Source organism: Camellia sinensis, chromosome 8, assembly GCF_055761805.1.
Source record: "Camellia sinensis isolate YWXY chromosome 8, ASM5576180v1, whole genome shotgun sequence".
NCBI lineage: Eukaryota > Viridiplantae > Streptophyta > Magnoliopsida > Ericales > Theaceae > Camellia > Camellia sinensis.
In genome coordinates, this window is record NC_138968.1 from 69,116,856 (window position 1) to 69,131,513 (window position 14,658).

The following is a 14,658-nucleotide window of genomic DNA, read 5'->3' on the forward strand; positions in this document are numbered from 1 at the left end:
CATTCAAGGCCTTTTGAGGGGGCCTTTCATCGTATGCTTCCTTGACTGATTTTAGGGCCAATTTTGTGAGTTTTAGGACTGTCATAACTCATTTCTAGAGTTGGTTTGGTCATACTAAGTGTCTATCTTATATGTGCTTAACAACCCCTTGAATGGCCTTCCAAAGAAGCCCCTCATTTTTGCATGCATTGGCTGCATTTCAGTGATTATTTGGGCATATTTTGGCATGTTTTATTCACTGTTTTTTGGCTGGTTTGATGAGTTCCCATTTTCTTCATATACATGCCATGTAACCCATACTTACTAGCCAATGTTGCATGCTATTTTAGTCCATCATGTTAGCATCTTTTGGCCATGCTTTAAACTGGAAATGTACATGTTTTGGGACTGCCTTGGCTCTGTCTTTTGACTTCATGATCAAATAATGCTTGATTTGTATACTTGTAGTTCAATGCATGTGCCTAGTATTGAGTTTCGGGGCTTATTCCAAGCATCGGGTGCCATATTTCCATGTTTCGGGATCATTTAGCATCATGTTTTAGTGCTGGAGATTACATGTTCATAGGCCATCTTTCATCCCTTGCCATGCTTTGGTAGAGTGGCATTTGATGCCTTAGGTTTAGTCCTCGGTATGCGTGCATGTGTGTACGCATTTCGGTTGTCTCATTTTCATCTAATGGCCACTGATGGGAGTGTGGTTGAGGTCCACTCATGTTGGTGTAAGTCCATCATGCATTGTGTATGCCGTTTAGTTTCATAGCATTACGTATACTAGGTTGCATGTTAGAGCATTGTGTATGCCATGTTACATTGAGCATTGTGTATGCCATTTCATAGCATTGCGTATGCTAGGTTGTATGTTAGTCGCATTGTGTATGCCATCTCATTTGCATTGTGTTTGGGATAGGAGTTAGCCCGAGCACGGGAAACGAGGGACGTTTCGTACTCCGAGTGACGGAACGTGTCTCAATTCTTGGTCGTCGACACTCCGGATTACCCATGATGGAGTCTAGGTCTTGTTGTGTTTTCATGTGCATTCATTTCACATCGAGTCGTGCAATTCGACTCCTCGGCCATCATGCATCAAGATGTGTGATTGGTGGCGCGAGGATCGATGACTACACTCCTTGAAGAGTAGTCATGCATACATATGTGAAAATACTTTGCCATGCCCCTTTCTTGCTCTCTGTTGCAGCAAATCAGAAATCAGCAGCTTTCTAAAGCCTTGCACAGCATTCCGGCATTAATTGCAAACAAAGGCGAATTGGGGCATCGCAATGGATTTCCGCGCCAGGCAACTCAAGCATGCATCTCCCATCATTCGGAACAGAGCTGAGGCAGTCCATAGGCTTGCATGCTAATTTACTCGCTTTCCTAGATTAATTTGTTAATTAATTAGGGTTTTGTAATATTTAATTATTCATTTCGGACTGTATTATCATTCGGACAGTATTATTCTTTCGGACCATCCGAGTGAGGGCACAATTGTAATAAGTGTGCGTGTGTGTGATGTATGTTTTCCAACCCCACGTCTTTCTCCCTTTTATTTACCAGCTTATGATGGTTAGATTAGGGCATGTTTCAATTAGCATACAGTATGATAGCATGTTTGCATCATTCATCTGTATTGCATGCACCGGGCTCGGAGCATCATAGTAACTGCATTTGTATTTCAAATTCCAAATTGAATATGTGCTAGCTGTAGCATCATCATATGCCATGTTTAGAATAGCCGAGCCTATCTTAGTTGCATTTTGCATGTGTTGCATTAGGCATTTCAGCATAGTTAGGATCATGCATTGATTTCTAACATAGTTTCTGTTTTGGCTTGGAGTACTAGGTAAGCTTTTATGCTTTAGCATCCTTGCATGTGTGTGAGTGACTGCCATGATAGCATGCTTACCATGAGGCTATGTGCTTATATGATATACCTGCCTGAATGCCTGTGGGTGAAGGTTGGGTTATCCGAATTGGAACAATTCATTAAATGCGAGTTTTAAGCCCACTAGATAGTGGTAAATCATCTTGTTTTCTAAGCCCACTTGAGGGTGGTAAATCCACATTTTAGCCTACTTGCGAGTAGCAAACCGTTTTTTAAAACAAACATGAGATGTTTCATTCCAATTTAGGCGATCCAGTCTATACTTGTATGTTGTGTGCATCACATAGTAAATCTAGGCTAATAACTGGAATAAGAACGCATAATGTTTTCAAAACTCGATATCATGGTTAGTAGAGGCCGATCTTTGATTGGGCGAGTGGGGTGCTCACGAAGTGACCTTCCCCAATCGTACCCAAGTTCCCGAGCCGAGGCAACTTTGGTGATGACGGACACGTGGCCTTAGGCAACGAGTCAGGGTTTCCTAAATTTCCCAAATATAAAATATTTAGGTAGCGACTCTGTATCTGGCAAAGCAGTCCATGTTTGGCACTTCTTTCAAAAAAATCTGTTTTAAAAAACGATTTGCCGGATTTGGACTCTTTGATGATTTCATCGGTCCTGCATTGCACTCTGCGAGATTAGATACAGGACCGTGACATTGAGTCCTGAACTGTAGTGAGCCCAATGAACAAAACGGGGGGGATTCCCTCCCGGGGCGTTCGAGGATGCCTAAGGCCACGTGTCCGTTATCACCAAAGTTGCCTCGGCTCGGGAACTTGGGTACGATTGGGGAAGGTCACTTCGTGAGCACCCCCGCTCGCCCGATCAAAGATCGGCCTCTACTAATCATGATATCTAGTTTTGAAAACACTATGCGTTCTTATTCTGGTTATTAGCCTAGATTTACTATGTGATGCGCACAGCATACAAGTATAGACTGGATCGCCTGAATTGGAACAACATATCTCATGTTTGTTTATTTTGAAAATGGTTTGATGGTGCTACTCGCAAGTAGGCTAAAAATGTGGATTTGCCACCCTCGGGTGGGCTTAGAAAACATGGTTTTGCCACTCTCAAGTAGACTTAAAACTCACATTTAATGAATTGTTCCAATTCGGATAACCCAACCTTCACCCATAGGCATTCAGGCAGGTATATCATATAAGCACATAGCCTCATGGTAAGCATGCTATCATGGCTGTCACTCACACACATGCAAGGATGCTAAAGCATAAAAGCTTACCTAGTACTCCAAGCCAAAACAGAAACTATGTTAGAAATCAATGCATGATCCTAACTATGCTGAAATGCCTAATGCAACACATGCAAAATGCAACTAAGATAGGCTCGGCTATTCTAAACATGGCATATGATGATGCTACAGCTAACACATATTCAATTTGGAATTTGAAATACAAATGCAGTTAGTATGATGCGTCGAGCCCGGTACATGCAATACAGATGAATGATGCAAACATGCTATCATACTGTATGCTAATTGAAACATGCCCTAATCTAACCATCATAAGCTGGTACATAAAAGGGAGAAAGACGTGGGGTTGGAAAACATACATCACACACACGCACACTTATTACAATTGTGCCCTCACTCGGAGAGTCCGAAAGAATAATATAGTCCGAATGATAATATAGTCCGAAATGAATAATTAAATATTACCAAACCCTAATTAATTAAAAAATTAATCTAGGAAAGCGAGTAAATTAACATGCAAGCCTATGGACTGCCTCAGCTCTGTTCCGAATGATGGGAGATGCATGCTTGAGTTGCCTGGCGCGGAAATCCATTGCGATGCCCCAATATAGTCCGAAATGAATAATTAAATGATGGGAGATGCATGCTTGAGTAAATTAACATTTTATTATTATTTTTAACATTTTTTTTAGTAAGTCTCATATTTTCTAAATTTCTTTTTAAATTTTATTTGGTCCCATCATAGACTTGTAATGCACCTTTTTTTTTTTTTTTTTGATAATATAATGATTGTTTTATTCTCTTTTGAATTAAATAAAAAGTAATGTTAGTTTGTAATATAATGATTGTTTCATTCTCTTTTGAATTAAATAAAAAATAATATTAGAGATTCCAAGAAAATTATTAAAATTTTTATCAAATATCTCATTAAAATTTTTATCAAATATCTCACATAAGTCTAGAACTCATATGAAATTCATATTGTATAGATCTCACATGTAAGGTATTTAATACAAAATTTACAGTCATGCTAAAGGCTTTGAAATTTGAGGTGCGAATTTGTCTCGAATCATGTTTTTATTTATTTATTTTTTTTCTCTCTGAGAAGGGTGGTTATGTGTACTCTAAATCTTAAATCCTAAACTCCTAAATCTCAAATTTTAAACTCTAAACCCTAAATCCTAAAACCCCAAACCCCTAAACCTTAAATCCTAAACCCTAAATCTCTTAAACCCTAAATCCTAAAACCCCAAACATCTTAAACCCTAAACTTTAAAACCTCAAACCTCTTAAACCCTAAATCCTAAATCCTAAATCTTAAATCCTACTTAAATCCTAAACCCTAAACTTCTTAAACTTTAAATCTTAAAACCTTAAACCCTAAACCTTAATTATACACAACCACTCCTTAAAAAAAAAAAAAAAAAAAAAAAAAAAAAAAAAAAAAAAAAACTCAACAAATAAATAAATTAACAATCAAACCAACACAGCTAAACAAATAAATAAATAAATAAAAACTAAATCAACAGTTAAAAAAAAAAAAAACAAGTAGTCTATGATAATAGAAGTGACAGTAATCGTTTCCAGTCTCGACTTTGTCAAGCCTCTATCTTTTTTCCAAAATTTTAACAAGTTTTTTAAAAAAATTAACATTGTGACTGACAGTATTTTTTGTTACAGCGCTGCTTGAGGGCCCTAAATTTCGGGGCTCGAATGCCCCGAAATTCCACTTTTGGTAAAAAAAAAAAAAAAAAAAGGAAAAAAGAAAGAAAAAAAGAAAACAGTTTCCAAAAATGGAAATTAGGGACATTAGGGGCAAATTTTTTAGGGCCACCAATCATTTTCCTTTTTGTTAATAGAAGTGACAGTAATCGTTTGCCCCTTTATGATAATGCTGTCAATGAGATTGACCGGACTTTTTTTTGTTTTTGTTTTTGTAGATAGTGGTGACAGCACTCATTTGTCATGATATTGCTGTCAATGCTTGAATATACATAAGATTTTGTGCTATCAGAGCGTCTCCAACTTAACGCCCACTCCTAATTGGAGAAAGAAAATATTTTTTTTATTTAAAAAGTGAATATAAAATATCTTATTATTCATTTAAATTTCAACTATCAATCATCAATTTTTTTTTTTATAAAAATTTCTCTCGAATTTTTTTTTATCAAAAATTTCATTAACAAATATTTAATTTTAAAATTTTTATAAAATATATTTAATATTATATTCATTTTAAAAGTATGATTTCACCCTTTTTAATGATGCTAATTTTATAAAAAATAAATTTACATATTAAAAGTTATTTGTAACATAATAAAAAATATAAAATGAATAGTATTTTAGAGGTGGTTCTCTATTTTTCATCATCTCTCCAAATATAGAGGATCAATTCATCCTCCTTCTAAATAGAGATAGATTTAGGAGATAGGTTGGAGGTGAAAATCTTTCAAAAATGAAAAAATAGAGGATGGGTTGGAGATAAGAAGATGATCTAATTTTTATAGTGGTACAAGTATGTGCAGTATAATTTTTTTTTAATTTTATATTTGATACAAACATTTTCTTTATGTTAAATTTTCATAAGAATTATATATATATATATAATTATTTTAAAACTCATTTATTTATAATTTTTTTTTATAAATTTACGGCTTCGTTTGAAAGCTCCTTATAATAGTCAAAAATTAAAAAAAAAAATCACTTAAAATATTTGAAAAATCAAAAAATTATTCAACAAAATTAAAAATTTCTTTTTCTCTCTATTTTTTGCACATTTTTTCATAAAAATCCAAAAAAGCATCCTAAACATGCTAATTTTTTTCATATTCTGTTTTAACTAAAAATTAAAAAAGTTCCTAAAATAATTTATTTTCAAACCAACCTTAAGTGTCAACAACTTAGCATCCTCGACAACAACTATATTGTACTATGGCCCCGTTTGTAAACTTGGCTATTTTAGTTGGTTTTTAAAAAAAAAAATTAAGCTATTTTATAAGAGGAATTTTTTTTTATTATTTTATTTGGGATGATTTGTGAATTTTTTTTTAGTTGAATAGATGATTGTGAGAGAAAAAATAATTGATTAATGTATAAGATGTGACATTTTTATCTTATTAATTATCTTAACATTTTTTTTATCTTTATTACTCATTCCGTCCCAAAATATTAGTCTCTTATTCCATTTTTTATTGTTCCAAAATATTAGTCCTTTTTCAAAAATTAAGGATTAAAATAATAGGAATTTCTTATTTTACCATTCTTTTAAATGCATCAACAATATAAAAAGTACAATTATGACAATTGAAATTCTTAAAAAAAATGTACTCTCCAAGGACAATTTTAGAAAATTAATATTTTTAAAATGTAGTAGTTATACTTTTAAAAAAAAGTTAAATTTTTCAAAAGAAACTATTATTTGAAACGAAATGAGTAACTATTTTAGCCTCATATATTCACTACAAGAAAAGGGAGTATAAAACACGGAACCTTTTGCGACGGCCCGTTTCCCGTCGTAAAAAATGATTTTTTGCGACGGTAGATTGAACCGTCGCAAATGAAGAGCTTTAGCGACGGCAGTTTACCGTCGATAATAAACCAACACAGGGAGTGTGATAATACAGAAGTATTAGCGACGGGGTTTTTCACCGTCGCAAAAAATAAAATTTTTGAGACGGCAAAAGGTCGCCGTCGCAAATAGTGGACAATTTGCGACGGCAAATGTTCGTCGCAAAAAAACCATTATCAAAACAGCACCGGTTTAGCAAATTTTTTATCATTTGCGACGGTGTGAAATGTACCGTCGCAAAAAAGTAATAACAAAAATTTGCCCCGTTCTCCCCAATTTTTGGCGCTCGATCATTTGGATCGAAATCCCTAAATCTTCAAAATCCCTAAATCCGCTCAAAACCCATTCGCCATATTAGCCACCGCCAGCCATCTTCAATACAGCTTTCACAGCTTCTTCTCCGGCGAAGTTCTTCGGCTCCGGCGACCCCTTCAATCGAACCTCTCTCTACATGCTCAAAACCCATTCTTGGAAGCTTTGAAACAATGCCAATCGCAGCAATGGTGCTTCTGCTGACTCTTCTCTGAGGACTCAACTTCAACTTCAACAGTACTTTATTCAGGTATAAATTATAAATTAAATCAGCTCTGTAAAGAGGGTTTTGGCCTTTTTGGGGGTATATAACCCATTTCCTCTCTCATCTTCACAGTTCGTGCAGCCACCATTGCTGTCCAAACTCAAAACCCACTTCACTTGCCACATTTCTTGATCTGGGTCGATCTGGGTTTGTCTCCAAACTCAACCAATGTTTCTGGGTCGGTGACAATTTTTTGGTTTTTCGTCATGGGTTGTGTGACCTCGAAGCAGGCGGTGTCGGTGACCCCGGCTCTCGATCATTCCAGCGCCTTTCGAGACAATGCTGCTGCGGGGGGCTCGGGGAGGAGCCGGGGAAGTGGGGTGGTGGACTTGGAGAAGAAGAAGAAGAAGAAGAGGATTGACTCGGGGGTGAGTGAGAACGAGTTGGGTGAGTCAGAGAGGGTGAGTTCTAATGGAGGTGGTGGTGAGTCACTGAGTTTTAGGTTGGGGAATTTGCAGAAGTATGTAGAAGGAGAACAAGTCGCCGCCGGTTGGCCGGCTTGGTTCAGCGCCGTTGCTGGCGAAGCCATTCACGGTTGGGTGCCTCTCAGTGCTGACTCTTTCGAAAAGCTGGAAAAGGTTGCTCTCTCTCTCTCTCTCTATGTGCATTGTGTGTGGTCCAATTATCAGTTTCCATGGTGTGTTGAATATTGAAAATGCTCAATTTTGATGCTTTTAATTTTAGTGCATATACAACCAAAACATTAAAATTAATTTAGTTTATTGTCTTATTTGGATGCTCTAGGATCTTGATTAACTCAGTAGGACTCTTTTTTGTTTTTATTTTTGTTTTTTTGGACTTTGTTGTCTTATTTGGATACTCTACTAAGGATCTTAAAGCTTGTCCTTTTTTATCATGGAAGTTGAGAAATTTCCCTATTTTCAGTTGTAGAACAGCATATGAGCTTCAGATATATTGAATTTTTTTATTTTTTGGGGCTTTTTTCTTTCCCAAATTGGGTTGTCATTGTGTTATTCATGTTTTTTTGTAGTTTTAAATCTTGGTTCGGTAGCAAATTTACAAACTGTTGATCATAACTTGTTTCATCTTGACATTATATCGCAATTGCATGTTTTATTCATTTTTCCGTTCCATATTTTCTTCTTTCTTTTACATTGCTAAAATGGTGATTCACTTCTATGTATATTCTGAAACTGTAAGTAATTCCATAACTCCAAAGGCTTCATAATGCCTTCTGAAGAATTTTTATTCACCTGGATTGTTTAGTCATTAATGCTTTAAGCCTTTTTTTCATTAATCGGTGGGATACAGTTAATACAGTTACTATTCTAGAACTACTAATTACATTTTAACTTGATGATTATTACTTTTTTTCCCCATTATAAATGTTGCTCATTCACTTGAGCATAAATTTAATAATTTCTTTTTCTTTTATCAAAGTATCCAGGGTTGATGTAATAAAAAGTCACTTTTGTCAGATTATTCTTTTACATGTATCTTTATGTTTGCTTCTAAAAGGTTTAAACAGGTTTTCTGACTTTCTTTTTTTTCTTTATTTTTCCTTTTTAATAAACAATTTCAACTCATGTAGTAGGTAGGACAGGGCACTTATAGCAGCGTGTTCCATGCACGCAACTTAGAAACTGGGAGGATTGTTGCTCTAAAGAAGGTGCGATTTGATAATTTTGAGCCCGAAAGCGTTCGGTTTATGGCACGAGAAATAATGATACTACGCAGGCTTGACCATCCGAATATCATAAAACTGGAGGGCTTAATTACCTCCCGATTGTCATGTAGCATATACCTTGTATTCGAGTACATGGAACATGACATTTCTGGACTCTTATCTTCCCCTGACATCAAGTTAAGTGAAGCACAGGTTTGCTTATGTTGATTTTTTTTTTTTTTTATTCAGCAAACTTATAACTAGTGTGTGCTTATCACATCACAATGAAACACCCTAATTTGGGTTTCAGTAGCATTGGACATTTTGGTTTGTCATTTGCTTTGTAAAAGTCATCTGCATAAGAATATAACAATGTGAGGAAAACTCAGTTTCCTGAAATTTTGAAATGTTAGTGAATGCTAAGCACAATCAGTTAATTGCTATGTCAAATACTGAAAGATGCACATTCTATTTTGAAATGCTAAGAAATGGAATACTTTCATTTCTCGTGTTCAATTGCCCCTTCGTTCTACTGGACGAGTTAATATTTTCTAGGGTAAATTATAGTGACCTCCCAAAGATTTGGAGAAAATACACTATGTTCCATAGTTTTGGCTTAATTACACCAAGCTTCCTTTTAATAGGGCTAAAGGGACTAGAATTAATGCAAATGGTGTAAAGACACAAAGATAAACAATGGGAAATATACATTTTAGTGTAAAAGAGATGATAACATCATTTTTTCATCCATATGACTAACTAATTACTGATTCAACTGATTGTAAGATTCAACTGAAATTGATTATGTTTTGTAGGTTAAATGCTACATGAAACAGTTGTTATCTGGGCTTGAGCACTGCCACTCTCGGGGTACAATGCATAGGGACATTAAAGGTGCAAATCTTCTGGTAAATAATGAAGGAGTTTTGAAGATGGCTGATTTTGGATTGGCAAACTTCTGTGGTACTGGCCCTGTGGGGCACAGACAACCTCTAACCAACTCATTTCATCACTTTATGGTACCGTCCTCCTGAACTTTTGTTGGGTTCCACGGATTATGGAGCCTCAGTGTGGATCTGTAAGAACCCACATTTTTCATTCTAATCATGTTCATGGGCATATGTATGATTATGGTTTGTTAAGTTTGCATGTGTATGTTCGTGACTTGTCCTGCTTAAGTGAGTGAGATCCATGCCTTGTTTTGAAGCCTTGTGATTTGTCTAAGTGTAATGTGCTTGTCTTGTTCCTTCCTTGATGTGAAACTTAGATCACACCTTGCCTGAGTTATACTAGCCGATGTTATCCCAAGCCTAGGTCATGTTACGCCTAGACCATTCCGAGCCGAGGTTGTCCTCAGTCTAGAAGTATCTTGGAACCCCTTGTTGACCTCCGTCCTTGCCTTGCCACATTAGCCGAGATGTTACCTTGCACCCAAGTGATCTCGTCCTGGAGTGGTATGACCTAGACCGAGGTGTGGCGCATCTAGGCCAAGATGTGGCACAGCTTAGTCAAGTGTTGTCCTACCTAGCCGAGGTCATTGTCACCTTAGTTGCCGAAGTCCTTTTGTTAGCCGATGTCACCCCTTGCCGGAGTACCATTCCGTGTAGCTTGTTAGATACGCCTTGTTATTAGCCGATGTCATTGCCTCGTCAGAGAGCCCATACCGCTTTACTTGTTGAACACCCTTCCACCATGCCTTGTCTGGTCTGTCAGCCACCTTTTCAGGGTGAACCCAACCAGCCGCCGCCACGTGTCTCAGCAGAGGGATTAAGCCCAGAACCGAGTGAGAACACTTATCATTTTGGTGTCATAACCTTGCCTTTTAGAGAGAGAAGCTCTAGGAGGAAGAAGAAGTTTTTAGAGTGAGAAAGTAAGTCTTCAAGCTTGATTCCGAGAGATCGAACCGTTAGATTCGTGTTCTAAGGTTAGATTCTTGATCCGCTCTTGTTGTTCTATATGTTTATGATATTGCATTGCATGATTGAATATGATTTGTAAGCCATGCATCGTCTTGAAATTCGGTTTTAGAAAGAGAAAATGACATTCATGTGTTCTTCAAGAAAGTCATGTTTTGATCCGAAAGCTTCTTGCCTAGACTCATGTCTTGTGTTTGTTCTTGCATGATTTTCAACTATGGGTACCCAGGTCCACGTTTTCAAACTCGTAGCATGAAAATCCCAGATTTTTGCGATAACAGATCGTGATTGAACATTCATATTTTTTCATGTTTTCATACTCATGTTCTTCACGTTCATCAGCAGAGGGAAACCCAGAGTTTTCCCTACCTCTTTTCCTTGCATGTGGCCCTCGGGAACACACCTCGGCAAGGAGGTGTGGAACCTCGGCCTAGACCTGGTCGGTGCCCAGCATGTTTTCCGAAAACATTTGTGTACATAAGAAACTTGTTTGAAGGTGCATTCAATGGGCTTTGCCATGTGTTTGTAGGACTTGGGCTCGTCTCGACCCCGACGTGTGAAGAACTAAGTGAGTGGTATTTCTAATAAAGCTATGTTACACTTGTTTTTGATAAATCTCGTTTTGCCTTGTTTGATGAAAAGTATTTGATCTAGCATGATGCCTATCTCTATTTGTATATCAACCACTATCTTGTTTTGATGACTTGTCTTGAAAGTCCTTAGCTGCAGGGGACTATAATGCAACTGCACTCTTGTCTTGAAAGTCCTTAGCTGCAGGGGACTATAATGCAACTGCACTCTTGTCTTGAAAGTCCTTAGCTGCAGGGGACTATAATGCAACTGCACTCTTGTCTTGAAAGTCCTTAGTTGCAGGGGACTATAATGCAACTGCACTCTTGTCTTGATATGTCATCGCACTTGTAATATGTAGATGTTATTAACATCCAAGGAATTTGAAAGACCGGCAACGAACTTGATTTTTCCCCTTGCTTGTAAAGTATGCTATGTATGTTTTGAAAAGAATCTCGGATATGAATCATGCAAAACCTTTATTTCTAATATCATTCACTGAGTATCCAAGCTCACCCTCTCTATATATATGTAGGTGACGAACAAGAAGGCATTGAGGCCTAGTTGTGTTGCCGACGTGTTTTGAGTGCTGTGCCGACGTGTTTTGGATTTGCATTTTGTATCGTCTTGAAGATCATGCTTCTTAGCCTTGTGTCTTGTGTAACTTGTGTATGTCGGCTTGAGAAGCCTTTTGGTCAAGATGTATTTTTGTAACTCATTTCCTTATTGTATTTAAGTTTTAAGACTTGTAGAAATGTATGTCATTCCATTGGACTTATGCACGGCTCTCATGGACTATTCAGACTTTTGTATATATACTGCTTCCGCACTTGTGAGCCCCTTGTTTCTTACTCTGATTGTGCGTGATTCCTTGTAAGTCGGCCTTCGGTAACCTCGGGTTACTGGCCATCACGGCACCAAACCATTGGGGGCGGTTTGGGGGCGTGACAGGATCTCTGGAGTGTTGGCTGTGTATTTGCTGAACTACTCCTCGGGAGCCCCATCCTTCAGGGCAGAACTGAGGTAATCTTCTTTGACCTTACTAAATGATTTTATGATTCTTAGATATATGGGCAAATTATAGGATCCAAAATGACAGAAGGACCAAACTACAAGGACTGCTGTTGTCATTTACCCCAGATATAAAGGTTGGACAGATCCGAATTAAGCTTTGAAAGGCTTAAAATTGCACTACAAAATCCCATAAAAACATAAAGGTTTTATAAATTCTCTATATGATGTTGTCTATTGAATTAAAAGCATCACATATCTTTATATATAATCTTTACGAAAACTCCTAATTCCAGGAGAACTATTACTCCTGTGTGCAGAAACTAAGGACTTTGACTCCTAAAAACCATATAAACCTCCTAAAAACCATATAAACTCAAAATCTTGTCCCTCGACCATGGGTGATTGATGATTTGGATGCTTTTATATTAAAATGGGGCAGAAAATCTTGGAAAAAGGCAAGCTCCATATGCAAGTTGTTTTTTACTATGACTGTCATTTAAAAAGAAATATGTTTTTTTTGCCTACACTAACCAGCTCATTTTTTTTGGTGGTAGGTTGTCATTTTTGTTGACAATTCTGGTGCAGATACGATTTTGGGTATATTGCCATTTGCAAGAGAGTTACTATGACGTGGAACGCAGGTTTGCTTCCAGAACCTTTTATTTTCCTGCTATGCAGCTAAAGTATCTGTTTGAACTTCCTTAGAGAATTGTCAGTTTTTTTATCCAGGTGTATTTTGAAACCAAAGAAGGTGTTCTTTGAGAGGCATTTATGTACTTGCATATTTTGAGTGATAGATGCTTAGCTTATGTGTCATATGACCTATATTAATTCTTTGTTATTCTAATTGGAGCAATATGCAATTGGAAAAAGTAAAGAATGGCTTCTGTTCTTGATTGCTGAATCTATGTTCTTGTACTTAACAAGGACTATTGGTGTAGAAAAAAACAACAGATCCCTGAGGATGAACTAATTTTCATATCTGGACAATCATTATTGACAACAACGACAACAAAAAGCAAAAAAAGAAAAAATGAAAAAAAATATAATTAAGTTGGTTTTTCTTCTTCATAAATATCAGAACCGAAACCCTGTCCTTTTGTTCTTATTCTTTCTGGCAACTTCTTGATAAATTGTGTCTCCAGCAGAAGTTCTCTTTCTTTAATTTTTTCTCAACTTGGAAACATATTTTTATTGTGTTAGTGACTCAGTGATCATATTTTTGTCAATAATATCCTCAATTAGGGATTTTCTAAAAATTTCTCATATTGCACAGATCCCTAAGGATGCAAGAAGCAATGCATGGGTCTCATTTGATGGAAAGAGAAGGCAACAACTCTCAAGAGGTGATTCGGTTCGGATATCAATGAGCCAGCATCCACTTCCAACAGTGAACAAGTCTGACCAAACGGGCGATTGGTTTCACAGCTTGATTCAATGCTTGAATTGGAACGAAAGACTGGATCAGAAGGCCCTCTGAAACCTCTTCGACCTGGTATAAAATTTGTATAAGCTATTGTACAGACTATAACTTGAAAGAATTACATCTTTAGGAAGAGTAGATATGTTATTCATTTCATCACATTGGCATCCCACATAAGAATGTAGGGTTTGCCATTTCTTTCTTTCATTGTTTCCCTCCATATTTCAACCTTGCGGAAAACTGAGGGTTGAATATTTTGTAACCAATTTTCATAGTACAGATTTGTATTGTGGTGATGAAACATTTGACCCTCCTTCAAGCTTGCAGGTGAATTGAATATGTGAGATTGTGCGACTCAAAAAGGAAAGATTTTGTGGGATGAGGTGAAAATTTTAAGATCAAAACTGTAAGTGGAATGAAGAATTTGTGGGAACATTGTCAGTCTTTTTATTAAAACTGAGTTAAGTAACAGAAGTGATCATTGGTTACCTTTGTGAACTTTTGCTTTGTTTGAATCGTGAATTTATAAATGGAGAAAAAAGTAATTTATATTCATTTATATTGTGTTTATTTTTTTCATTTCTTTTATATTTTTAAATTTTATCGGAGGATAATTATGGAACATTATGTAGTGGGATAATTTTGTTGATGTGTAATTATGAATGGAAGAATATTTTATTATGAAGAAATTGTTATTTTTATACAGGAACTTTTATATTATTATGTAATTATTATGGAGAAATTTTAATAATTCTATCGGAGGATTTTTTTTTCTTTTTTGTGACGGTACTACATTGTCGCAAAAAATAGAAAATTTTATTATTTTTATTGATTTTGTTACAGGTTTTACTTTTTGTGACGACATTAA

The 14,658-nt window shown here is 36.3% G+C and overlaps 1 long non-coding RNA gene and 1 pseudogene across 2 annotated transcripts; both read left to right on the forward strand.

The window, feature by feature from the left end:
* The first annotated feature begins 7,085 nt into the window (after positions 1–7,085).
* LOC145797819 (protein IMPAIRED IN BABA-INDUCED STERILITY 1 pseudogene) lies at positions 7,086–9,971 on the forward strand (annotated as a pseudogene). The gene is made up of 4 exons (XR_014339146.1): positions 7,086–7,225; positions 7,313–7,818; positions 8,796–9,080; positions 9,683–9,971. The product of XR_014339146.1 is annotated as a protein IMPAIRED IN BABA-INDUCED STERILITY 1 pseudogene (transcript).
* Positions 9,972–12,419: 2,448 nt separating this feature from the next.
* LOC145796573 (uncharacterized) lies at positions 12,420–14,278 on the forward strand. Its single transcript, XR_014337056.1, has 2 exons — positions 12,420–12,822; positions 12,922–14,278. It is a non-coding gene; the product is annotated as an uncharacterized LOC145796573 (long non-coding RNA).
* Positions 14,279–14,658: the final 380 nt, after the last annotated feature.